Source organism: Scylla paramamosain, chromosome 7 (genome assembly GCF_035594125.1).
Source record: "Scylla paramamosain isolate STU-SP2022 chromosome 7, ASM3559412v1, whole genome shotgun sequence".
In the NCBI taxonomy this organism is placed as follows: Eukaryota; Metazoa; Arthropoda; class Malacostraca; order Decapoda; family Portunidae; genus Scylla; species Scylla paramamosain.
In genome coordinates this window covers 30,370,616-30,383,115 of record NC_087157.1, presented here as the reverse complement: position 1 = coordinate 30,383,115, position 12,500 = coordinate 30,370,616, and the positions used below count along the sequence as shown (strand labels likewise).

At 42.7% G+C, this 12,500-nt stretch overlaps 2 protein-coding genes across 2 annotated transcripts in view; one reads left to right on the top strand and one right to left on the bottom strand.

Annotated features, from left to right (window-relative positions):
- LOC135102343 (uncharacterized) overlaps positions 1-9,849 on the top strand; it is a 175,912-nt gene extending 166,063 nt beyond the window's left edge. The window contains exon 7 of the transcript XR_010269622.1: positions 9,461-9,849. The gene's annotated coding sequence lies outside the window, so the exon portion shown is untranslated. The remainder of the gene's footprint in view (positions 1-9,460) is intronic.
- The window catches only part of LOC135102342 (diuretic hormone receptor-like), a 131,120-nt gene that overhangs the window by 65,330 nt on the left and 53,290 nt on the right, over positions 1-12,500 (bottom strand).

Here is a 12,500-nt window from a genome sequence, read left to right as displayed (position 1 = left end):
TCACCTGATCACCTTTCCGTGCCGCTACGAAAAAAAAAAAAAATAGAAAACTGAAAATATATGTTGGGAAGAAAATAAACAAGAGCAAGAAGTACGAGTAACAAGCGGTCGTGTTTCAATGGTCCTTCTCCCCCATCCCACCCGCCTTCCCCTTGTGTTGTGTTGTCATGGTGCGGGACGCCGACCTGAAGTGAAAACACAGTTGGGATTGATGTTTTTTTCTCTTTGGTACTACGATAATGTGTTGTTCTTGGTAATATTCTGTTTGTTTGCCCTGTATTTATGTATAACTGTTTGTGTTTAAGATCTCCGTAACCTCTGTACAATTACACAGACACACGTGCACTGAATATTCCATTATCTAGTTACTCATTCCATTTTTTTTTTTTTTTTGTGTATGTACCTCCTTAGCTCCACGAAGCGCGGTAAATATAACAACATTACATGCTTTTATCGTAATTGGGTAAGTTGATAAAAGTTTCCTCGGAAAGTGGAGGGAAGCCCTGAATCTGCAGTAATTCGGGTCAAAGGAGCTTGCCCCGCCGGACTTTTTGTGGAGAGGAAAGGTTAAATAGCCAAGATTGTGTGGCGCAGGGCAGAGGCGCTTGGTTTGCTGGGGAAGAGTGGGAGTGCGTGAGGGGCCGATACATAAGTTGTGTTTGGTAGGAGAGCTCGTGTGTGTGTGTGTGTGTGTGTGTGTGTGTGTGTGTGTGTGTGGAGGTGGGGGGTGTTGAAGAGTTTGCTAGCTAGGGAGGTGGGTGTGTCGGTGACTGGGTGGGTGTCAAAGGGTTGTTTTGCTTAGAAGAGGTTATAGGTAGTTGTTTCTAACCTAACCTAACTTAACGCCTTCACGGCGCCATGGCGGCACGGCGGTATGGCGGCTTGGCGGCACGGTGGCACAGCGGTGCCACGAACGGTGGCGCGGCGGCAAAGCCGGCATGGCTTCACGGCGGCACTGCGCCATGGCGGCACGGCGGCTCGGACGGCGCCACGGTGGCACAGCGACACGGCGGTTGTCCTTGAGGAACACTTCAACTTATGGATGCTGTTAGCTAGGTTAGGTTAGCCTTGAGGAACACCTTAACTTATGGACAGCTATTGGCTAAGTTAGGTTAGATTAGATTAGGTTAGGTGCTGGTTAGGTTAGGTTAAGAGTCTAAATTAGGAGATTAGGTTAGAAGGTTAAATGAGGTTAGGTTAAGTTAGAAAAAGCAATATGTGAAATATAATTTCCCACAAAGAAAAAAATAGATAATGAAAAAAAGTACTGTTAATAACAGTAGAAAATAATGAAGACGTGGACATGGCAGTAAACTAATCAAAATAAGATGTTTGAGTAACAAAGAACTATATTTTCCCACAGAGAAGAAATAGATAATGAGAAAGGTTAATTAAATTAGGTTAGGTTAAGTTAGGTTAAGTGTGAGTGTTTTTGGTTTTTAGATTAATGGAGGAAGGTAAATCGCGACTCCCATGTTAAATTGCTTATGTTCTTGTAACTGCTCCTTCATTTATTGACTAATTTCTTTAATTCAAAAGAATTTTAATCAGGATGGGTTGGATATCAAGGTCTGCTATCGTTTTTTTTTCTTGAATAATACTAAAAAAAAATTTTTTTAAAGTTCGATGAAAACTAACAAATTTTGACTTTCAAATATTTGACAAAAATTTAAATCAACTCCTAACAATAGCTTCAGATAGCAGACATGTGTGTAGGTGTGTTTCTGATTTTTTTGATTCCGTGTTCCGTAATTCGAAAAAAATGCAAAAAATTTTGTCGAGTGATGAGCGAATTTTGGTGCATTCCTGGTATAGACGTTAGTGTAGCGCTTTTGTTTATGATTGTGCGTGCATGTAAATTGATGTGTAGTTGCGTCGAAGGTGTGTGTATGTGTGAGTGTTTCTGCTTTTTCGATTCCGTGTGTAGTTTCGAAGTAATTCGAAAAAATGCAGAAAGTTTTGTCGAGTGGTGAGCGAATTTTTTTAGCACATTCCTGGTATAAACGTTAGTGCGGCGCTTTTTTTTGTGAGTGTGCGTGCATGTTAACTAGTGTGCTGTCCTATCTTTATCTTTTTTCTCTTTTCCTCCATTCACAATCTCTCTCTTTAAACAATCTCTTTCATCATCTTTTCTTATCCACATTTTTTCTTCCCCTTCCTTCTTTTCCCCTTCCCTAATTATTCATCCATAGCCTTCAGTTTGTTCTTTTTTCTTTCTTCTCTTTACTTTCTCTTGACAAGTTTTCCTCCATAACCTTCCCTCCCTTCCTCTCCTTCCCTCCCTCCTTGCCACAAGTCATACCTCCCTGATCTCGTAAAGTTTGCCCAGGTGCGCCTGAAGGTGGATAGAAAAGAAGAAAGTCACCTGGCGGGGGACTTAAGACTCGCCTGACGTTACGACCTTCCTTGCTCTTACTGCCTACCATATACTTCCTATCCTCTTCTCCCCCTCCTTCCTTCCTGGTTACCTTCCTCCCTACCTTATCATTCGCTTCAGGTTTTCCATGTTTGTCCCAAGTGTTATGTTGCTTTTTCAAGGTGTTGCTTAACCATGTGTGTGTTACTCTCAGGTTTTGCTCGGAAGTGTTTCATCAGGTTTTGTTTCCCAGGTGTTGCTCTGAGAGTGTTGCCAGCGGGTGTTGCGTCCCCAAGCACAGCGAGAAGCACACTTAAATATATTGTAACGAGTTTGTGTTCTATAAAGAGCATTAAACGTAAGTGTGCTGCCTAATGTCGAAGGTTGTTTGTGTAACGTGCCTTTAATGAGCAAATGTGTAGCGCCGGTAAGCAATTCTACTGATGGTGGTGGTTAGCAAAGTTTACACATTTGTTATTGTTATTTTTATTATTTTTATTATTACTGTCATTAGTGTGAAGGTCTTGTTAATATATACTTGAATGTACGTTGTATTGACCGCAGAGTTTATTGGACAGTGGATAGAAAGAAAATACGTAGAGAGAATTGGGCGGAATGGAGGAAGGAAGGAGAAACGAGAGATTGCGCTGGGTTTAAGGGAGTAGATAGGAGGTGGTATTAAAACTTATGAATTGAAGGAGTGGATGCGGAAAGGAAGGAAAGAATGCATATATAGCGGCAGGTTGGGAGTGAATAGATGAAGAAAGGGAAGTGGTGGATAAAGGAATGGAGGAGAGGGATAGGAGTGGAGTGAATGGAAAGAAAGTGAGGGAGTAAATAGATGAAACAAGACAATAAGAGAATATGAGGAAAGAGAGAATGCATGGGTGGATGAAGGGCTTTGATGACTGGAAGTAGAATGGGAAGGGAGGAAAGAGGCAGGAAGGAAGGCAGGGGGAAAATGGAGGGGTAAATAGACTGGAAGGAAAATCTCGCTATTATACTAAAATATGTAAATGATTCCTATATTTTAGACACGATTATGTAGAATAGGAACGCAACGAAAGATCCTATGTGCTCTCTCTCTCTCTCTCTCTCTCTCTCTCTCTCTCTCTCTCTCTCTCTCTCTCTCTCTCTCTCTCTCTCTCTCTCTCTCTCTCTCTCTCTCTCTCTCAAATCGTATATTTTTTCCTTTAAGCTTAATATGTGAATATTACAGCCATTCCCATTTCCATTCTTTTCATCTTGTTTACGTCTGCAAATAATGATTCTCTCTCTCTCTCTCTCTCTCTCTCTCTCTCTCTCTCTCTCTCTCTCTCTCTCTCTCTCTCTCTCTCTCTCTCTCTCTCTCTCTCTCTCTCTCTCTCTCTCTCTCTCTCTAACTTGCAGATTATCAGGAGCTTTCTGAGGCTTTCCACCAGATGGCGTGTCGGAGGGCAATGTTTCACCCCTTGCCGCTGTAGTTTATCTAGATTAACGTGGTAAATAACCTCACCCTCCACCTCCTCCCCTTGGCCTGTCCGTGCATGTGATTGGGATATTAGGGAAGGGTACATCTAATATCAGTCCAGCTCCGCGTCCCTGCCCCGCCTACAGCCTGTGTGGGGTTGGCTGGAGGTCTGCACAAGGGTGGCGATCTGGCTGTCTCTCTCTCTCTCTCTTTCTCTCTCTCCCCCGGCGCTCCCTCCTTCCCTCTCTCGTCCATGTAGTAAAGTTGCTTGCTTCTTCAGAAAGTCTTCCTTCTGACCGGGTTGTTTTAGGTAATTTGTTGTGAAATGTTTTTATTCTTGCTCCTACTCCTTTTTTCGTTTTCCCTCCCTCTTGTTCGTTGTTGTTGTTGTTGTTGTTTTTATTATTATTATTATTATTATTATTATTATTAGTAGTAGTAGTAGTAGTAGTAGTAGTAGTAGTAGTAGTAGTAGTAATAATAGTAGTAGTAGCAGCTGCAGCATCAGCAGTAGTAGTAGAAGAAAAAGGTAGCAGCAGTTGCTTTTGTTGTTGTTGTTGTTGTTGTTGTTGTTTATACTATGCTGTTTTCCTCACGCATAAACTGATGGAAATGTAATATATGAAGAAAATAATACATTAAGGCATTTTTCATCCTGTCATTATATGTCTGACGTCAATAGCTCCTTCTCTCATGTGCTTCAAGGAATTCATTATGTTGTTTGGCAGAAAGTTTTCCTTTCTGAACATGATTAAACTCTTCCAGTCGTAATGGATTCTTTTATCATATTTGTTTTCTCTCACTTTTCTTGCTTTTTTGTTACTATGTTAGCTATGTTCTGCTCTCTTCATTTCTTTAATTTCGTCTTTAATTCTTCGTTTTTACTTTTAACTGACAAATTTTTTTATTTTATTTTTTTTATTTATTTATTTATTTATTTTTTTTTTTTGATCATACAGTCAAGTGTTATAAGCTGCTTATGAGTACGATGCATAAACTCATATTTTCTCTGCTGTTTCATCAAGTTATGAAACGGACATGTCTCATTTACTGCGTGGAGGTTTTGAGAGGGAAGCGCGAAAAAATGTGAAGAGGAGGAGTGTTGCTCTTTGTAAGTATTGACTTGTTGACTACTGACGCTCATGTGTCGCTGAGGCACAACATCTTGGATCATATGGTGACTGACGTTATTACGCTTGCCTGTCTTCTGCCCTTCTTTCACTAGCAGTATTTTAAACTCTTTGTCAGGTTATTAAGAAGAATATGAAGATGGCGATGATATCGCCAGAAAGCAAGCATTTCCTCTATTTTTATGTGAAGTGGAAGCTGGTAAAGAATTTAAAAAAAAGTTTAAAAAAATGTAATTTTTCTTTGCCATTTTTCCTTTAAATGGACAGAAAAAGGATTCCAGGCGGGTTAACCAATTCAGCGCACATTATAGGTGTGTCACTGGATGAGTGTTATTGAATTATGGATTGTTACTGAATTAATGAGTCGCCGTGGCTTTCAAGGAGGGATCGCACTAGCTCGAGTATCACTACTTTCTTTAAGTATCGTGGTAAACATTACCTCCATGTCACCCACACGCCAAACTTTCCAATGCAACTTCTCGACCGAGGGAACTGGAAGTCAAGGATCTTGATAATTCTGTGACGTGCCTCGCTGCCTAGTAGGAGTTAAATCCCCACACCATCGCCCACAAACCCACGAATCTAAACCGCTCATGCTCCCCGACCTTGTGTGGCGAGAACATACAAGAAGGTGTAAGTTTGGTGTGTTTGGATGTTGCTGGAGCTGCGTGGTGAACACTTTCGAGAGAGAGAGAGAGAGAGAGAGAGAGAGAGAGAGAGAGAGAGAGAGAGAGAGAGAGAGAGAGAGAGTAGCAGACACACAGACGGATAGAAACATGGACAGACTCAAGCAGAAACACACATAAAAAAAGAAAAAAATGTCCGAAAGGGAGGTAAAGAGAGACAAGCGTGTCTTATTAATGGCCGCACTCCGTCACGGCCGCGCTAAAAACAAGCCGTTACCGTCACGTGGGACGAAAGTGGCGAGGCGGCGGCGTGGCGGCCCATCTCCTCCATCAGGCAAATTTTGATACTCAATTTAGCGGCTAACGATTTATGGCCCCGCACGAGGGAAATTTGCCCATTATAACTGCAACATCGTTTTAATTTAGCAGGAGCGCGCGGTGAGGTGCAGCAGGTTGCTCCCCGAGGCGCCCCTCAAGCCCACCTTAAATAATTCATCAGCGCGGCTAATCTAGATGAGCTCGGAGTATTTTTTCTCTCGCACCCAATTACTGTCTCGGGGACGTCAAGTTTCATTTAGTATCCCAGTGTCGCCGGTGACCCTCGCCGCCATCCCGCCGCAGCCACATTTTTCAAGGCTCATCTTTCGTCTTTTTGCCTCCAAATACCAAGTTTAATACGAATAGTGAAAGTTTAAAAGTGTGATGATCATTAATTCTGGGGACAGTCATAATGAGTAAGCTTGGAAGTATTAATTTTCACTTGATATTTCCAGGGTTTGGGTGATTCTCTGCTGGACTGAGTTGAGTCTCATCGCGCTTTTAAGAGTAACGTGAGAATTTCCATAAAACATAACTACTTTTACATTTTTCATTGGTTGGTGAAAGCAGGCTGACACCAGTTAATGAGTTTTTCCTCAGCAGTATTTTTAAAACTCAAGGAGCGCTTGGAAACAATTTGCATATCTTATGAGATAATGAGCTGGGAGTGGGGAGGAGGGGTGTCATCCTATACTCGTACACCATCCAAGGACTGGTTAATAAAGTGCAAGTTTGGCTGTTTTGCATTCTGGTCTTTGGGGTCACGCGGGGAGTGTCGCGCTGCAGACAAGTCATTGTTTTTGGTTAATGCAAGGAAGAAAACAGTCCTTGGTGTGCTTGACTGCCACTCATCCAAACACTCCAGCATTTTTTCTTTGTTTTTCTGAGTTGAAAAAAAAAAAAAATTGACTATGTCGCTGCTTGAATTTTTTTCTTTTCATAATCACGTCCAAGTTTTTAAACATTGTTTTTACTACCTTCATTCTCTTAAGTAACTCCGTAACGCAGAGAAATCCAAAAGTAATTCCTTATTTTCTTTTTCAAGATCCATACAAACTATTTTTTTTTATTTATTGTGCTCGAAATGCTAATAACGGACGAACAGCAGCAAAAGGGTTAAGGTGATGAAAGGCAGGTGGCGCGGGAACAGCCCCATGGACCGCAATATTCAGGTATATTGCGGAATCAAAATCGTTGCGAATTTTTCCTCCACAACGAAATCAATCACAGGCTGAATACTGGACGAACGTTAGCACAACCTTGTCCGTCCATTGGCCGTGTGCTGCCTGCACCGAGTGTGGCAGAGAGGGACTGCCTTGGGGGAGGGTACCAATTGTGACACTGAATACTGATAGGAAGGAAGGCGAGTCCTGAAAATGAACGAAGAGGAGGGAAAAAAAAAGGAAAAGGAGGAAGAGAGGGAATAGGAAGAGGAGAAAATTTTTATGCAAGTAGTACGTAGTAGTAGTAGCAGTGGTAGTAGTCAGCACCAGTAATAGTAAAAGTATTGAAATAATAATATTGGATACAGTGCAAGCTTCCTTCGTAATAAATTTATTTGATAATTTATCCTCAGTTGATCTTGTTTTCCTTGTCACTCACAGATACAATAATATAAGATGGAAATGAGAGAGAGAGAGAGAGAGAGAGAGAGAGAGAGAGAGAGAGAGAGAGAGAGAGAGAGAGAGAGAGAGAGAGAGAGAGAGAGAGAGAGAGAGAGAGAGAGAGAGAGAGAAGAAACAATATACCAATTTTGTTTCCCTTCGGCGTGGGCGTCAAGGACATGAAGACGGCGCCGCCCGCGTGTCCTCCAGACCAACCCGTCCTGCATTGCATGGTCCGTGAGACAAGCACCAGACCGGTCTATTCACGGGGAATGACGCAAGATGTGACTTGGAACTTACATTTGTCGTGCATGGACGCTTGGCTTCTAACACTACAGAGATGAGAAAGGGGAGACTCGTGTTTTTACTGAAAGAAAAACTTGAGGTACTGAGCAGCACAAGACCTGATGTTACCTTTATGAGCTGTGTTCATCCTCGCAGCGAATGTTCCCACTCATGTACGAGCTGAAAGCTACAAAAAATGTTCGCATTGAATGGAGGGCGGGCAGGACCTGCCACCCTCCTAACCCCAGAAGTGAGGCGAGCAACCTAAAGACTGAATCTACAGAGAAGAATAGCCAGGAAGACGAAACAGCACAGTTACTGATGTATGACTCCTGTATGAACGTGGTGATGTGAATGATGATGTTCACTTAGAGTAAAAATGATACGACATCGTTGTCCATCATGTCATTTTTGGATACGTTCTAAGTGTTCTTAAAATCTCAGGAGAATATAACGTTTGATCTCTACATTAGAAATATATCGGATATCACCTCCGCCTCCGCAGAGCATTCATAGTGAGCATCCACATTGATGTCCGCATCTGCGTTTAAAACAATGTAAGATCCGCATCCGCTACCCCATTTTCACATAAAAGCTCCGCCTCCACCTCAAAGACACGGATCTCTCACTGTGTGTGTGGGAGGACTGGGGGAAGGATGACTGAGGGTGAGTGACAGTGTGAACACTGAAAGTATAGCAAGAGAGAGAGAGAGAGAGAGAGAGAGAGAGAGAGAGAGAGAGAGAGAGAGAGAGAGAGAGAGAGAGAGAGAGAGAGAGAGAGAGAAATATATATATATTCTTGAATGAGTGAGGGGGAGTAAATGAGGTATCACTCCTTTGTCCCTTTATTTTGGACAGATAAGGGGAGGGGAGTTGACAGGGAGAGAGGTTTGAGACAAGACGAAAGAGGAATGGAGAAGAAAGAAACTGGGGGAGGAAGATGTGTTGGGGAGTAGAGGAGGGAAGGCAGGGTAAGGAAGTTTTAATGTGGGAAGGAGAGTACGTGGGGCAAGAATTGGAGGGAGTGTGGAGGAGGAGGATGGGAGTGCGGGAAGAAAGTAGAGAGAATAAGTATGTGCAGGAAGGATGATGAGTGAGAGAGGAGGTAGTGGGGAATAAGTATTCCCGTTTCTTTTCCCTCACTCCTTTTCGTTCTTTCTCCGTCTACCTCCTCTCCACTTCTGCTCTCTTCGTCTCCTTCTCCATTGTACTCGGAATATGAAGAGCGCCATCCGAGTAGTAGTCGTAGTTAAATATTCGTGATGGTCAGGAAGCAGCAGCAGCAACAGCTGCAGAAACACAGAGGTGAGGTATGTTCTTAGCGTCGCAGTTATCCTCTTGTTTACTTCTTTTGTATTTACAAAACTTTACCACACTTTACCACACAAGTATTTTGCATTTCAAGTATTCATTTAGACCCATATCGATGCTAACTTACCTTCTTTAGTTATTTTACGATCTTACTTTACTCTCTTAACATTTAGGTTTTGATGATGAGTGTGCGATTGAACCTCCTGCAGTAAAACATCTCGTAAAGGCAGAAGGCAATAGTTTCGATCAGTGTTGCATCCAAAGCATCGAGAAGAATAGAGATGTTTAAGGGGAAGGTGAAATAACAGGACTTGTTGCTTTATTTCAAACCAAAACTCTTTGACCGTATGTTTCATATTCTACTTATTTTCTTTTCACAGCATGTTTGCTTATTCAAGATCGAAGTGGAAGGGACACTATTGAAGGCACTATTGTTACCACTCCTCACCGTCCCTCTAGCCTGCCATGTGTTGCTTAGTGGAAAGAGAGCCTTAAGAGACTCGAGAATGGCTGTCATTCGGAGCACCTCACTTTATTTCTCAAGGTAATCCCCAGGTGCTCATTTATTGGTGAACGTGCATCCCCAAGATTAAGTGTGTGTGTGTGTGTGTGTGTGTGTGTGTGTGTGTGTGTGTGTGTGTGTGTGTGTGTGTGTGTGTGTGTGTGTGTGTGTGTGTGTTCTTGACTTACACTTAAACCTCATCTTGCGGACTCTTACTGACCTTGACAGACGCCAAGTGAGGTAATAAAAGACTACATCTATAACTTCCTGTGCTTGATTCAGTGAGTACCGTGAGAGATTAATGATGGTGAAGGTTAGGACAGTTTTGCTGTGTGTATTTCATCAGAGAGAGAGAGAGAGAGAGAGAGAGAGAGAGAGAGAGAGAAACCGAGGAGCGTAAGTTTTTAAATGTGATAGGAAATTTAAATTATAAGAAATCAAACTAAAAACAAACGAACAAACTAAATGGGAAAAAAAAGGAACTGCAGAATTCGTTGTAATACTCGTAAAAGAAGCCATTAGGAACACGATAAGGAAAGCAAGAAAAAAAAACAACAACATAGTTTTTAAGCACGTTCCTCCACTCTCCCGCCTCTTCCCTCCTGCTCTTACTCTCCTTCCCTCCGTCTATCGTCCCCTTCTCTTCACCTTCTCGTCTCTTCCCTCCTCCCTTACTCTCTCCTCACCCACCTCTCCCTTTTTCCTCTCCTCTCTCACATTTACCTTCCATCTATCCCTACCTTCTCTCTTCATCTTCCTGCTTCTTTCCTCCTCCCTTACTCTCACATCTTCGTCTATTCTCTCCATGCCCCTTCAGCTGCTCCTCACCCTCCTCTCTCCATCTACCTACCCTCCTCTTTTCCTTTCACCTTCCCGACTCTTGCCTGCTCTCTCCTCCAGCCTCCCTCCCCCACCCGAGTCTTTATCAGCACCGCGAGAAGATTACTGTTTCAATTTCCAGTATTGCCAATGTACGTCTTTTACCAGTTCGCACGTGGGAAGGGCGGCAAGAATAGCGTCCCTGTTTATCTGGAAACTGTGCCTTGCCTTCTGCGCCTTTGCATTTAGTAAAGGAGTTTGTAACCTTTTACTGTTGTCTAGTTATGTAAAATAGTGTCTCTCTCTCTCTCTCTCTCTCTCTCTCTCTCTCTCTCTCTCTCTCTCTCTCTCTCTCTCTCTCTCTCTCTCTCTCTCTCTCTCTCTCTCTCTCTCTCTCTCTCTCTCTCTCTCTCTCTCTCGCTAAGCTTATCCATAGGGCAGCAGGTATTCTCTGTGTCACGTTATACAAACACGAGAAGACAAATATAATATTTCACAGATGCTGCTGCGGTCGAGAGAGAGAGAGAGAGAGAGAGAGAGAGAGAGAGAGAGAGAGAGAGAGAGAGAGAGAGAGAGAGAGAGAGAGACTCATAACGAAGCACAACGGAATAATTGACTGAGGAATGTCTGCTTGAGTGATTTCCCCTGAAGGACAAGTGATTGCTTAAATGCCAGTGAAAATTTTAAATCCTTGGAAACACCGGGGAAAAAATAACAGTTGAGTGAAGATTATGCTCGCGTGAATAGATGATGACTGGAAAGCAAAGGTGTGTATACAAAAGAAAGGAATTTATGAGCACGGTGATATTGACGTTAATGATGATGATGATGATTGTTTGTAGCGATGATGAAAAGGAAAAAAATGTTGACAGAGAGGAAGAGAAGACTGAGCACATGTTTAGATGACAATGGTGACAGTAGTGAATGATGTTGATGAAAAAAAGTGGAGAGAGAAAAAAATCAAAAGAATAGTTAGGAGACTGAAAAAAAAATACACTAAGAAAAAAATATAGTTAACTAGAAAAAAAGAAGGGGGGCGGTATGAGAGACTTGCAAGAGCAATCAAAGGCTGAGGACAATTAATGCACCCGGTGTGTTTGAGACAGCAGGACACACTGTCTTTGGTTCCCTGCCGCCTGTGTCTCTGTCTCAGGTGCTGCAGCCTGTGAGTGTTTGCCCTCCCGCCTCACCCTTTGTTAGGAGTGCCTGGGAAAACATATCTATTTTAGGGGGTGTGAGGATATACTGCAAGAGAGAGAGAGAGAGAGAGAGAGAGAGAGAGAGAGAGAGAGAGAGAGAGAGAGAGAGAGAGAGAGAGAGAGAGAGAGAGAGAGAGACTGTTATCTCGCCAAACAATTGTGTGTGTGTGTGTGTGTGTGTGTGTGTGTGTGTGTGTGTGTGTGTGTGTGTGTGTGTGTGTGTGTTTTCTTTCTTTAGTTCCTTTGTTTTCTGGTCTTCATTCGATTTACTTTTTTTTCCCCCAATGTTTCAAAGTCAGCCCTCCTTTCTTTCTCTTCTCTGCGTTTCTGGTTCTTCTCTCCTCTCCTCTCCTCGGTGCAGTGCCCTCCTCTCCTCGGTGCAGTGACTAGAGAGGCTGAGAAGGAATCCGCGGGTCTCTGTTGGAGTCCAGGCTGGGGGACTCGGCACACAGCTCACCCGCGTGCTTATCCTTCCTTTGGGTTGGTCGATAAATGTGTACTTGGGGAAATCTGGGGAAGGTAAACTGTGACGACGGAGGTAAGGGCTGAGGGCACGCGCGCCTGTCTCCTTTACCTTTACCTTTCCTCCGTCTTTGCAGATTTTCCCTCCTACATCTCTTACGTGCCCATGTCTCATCAGCACATGTTATTGAATTGGTAGTGTTTTTTGCTTTATTTGTTATGTTTTATTTTTATTATTTACATGCCCTCTGCTTTATTTTACCGATTCTTTGTGATGTAATTGTATGTACAGTTGGTCGAAGTACTGATGTCATATCCCACAAGTTATTTCAGCTCCCCATTCCCTCTCCTAACAAGAAAATGTATAAATCAATCGATAAATAAATAAAATCGGTATTACACAGTTTATAGACAGTTGAGATCAGAAACTGATACCAG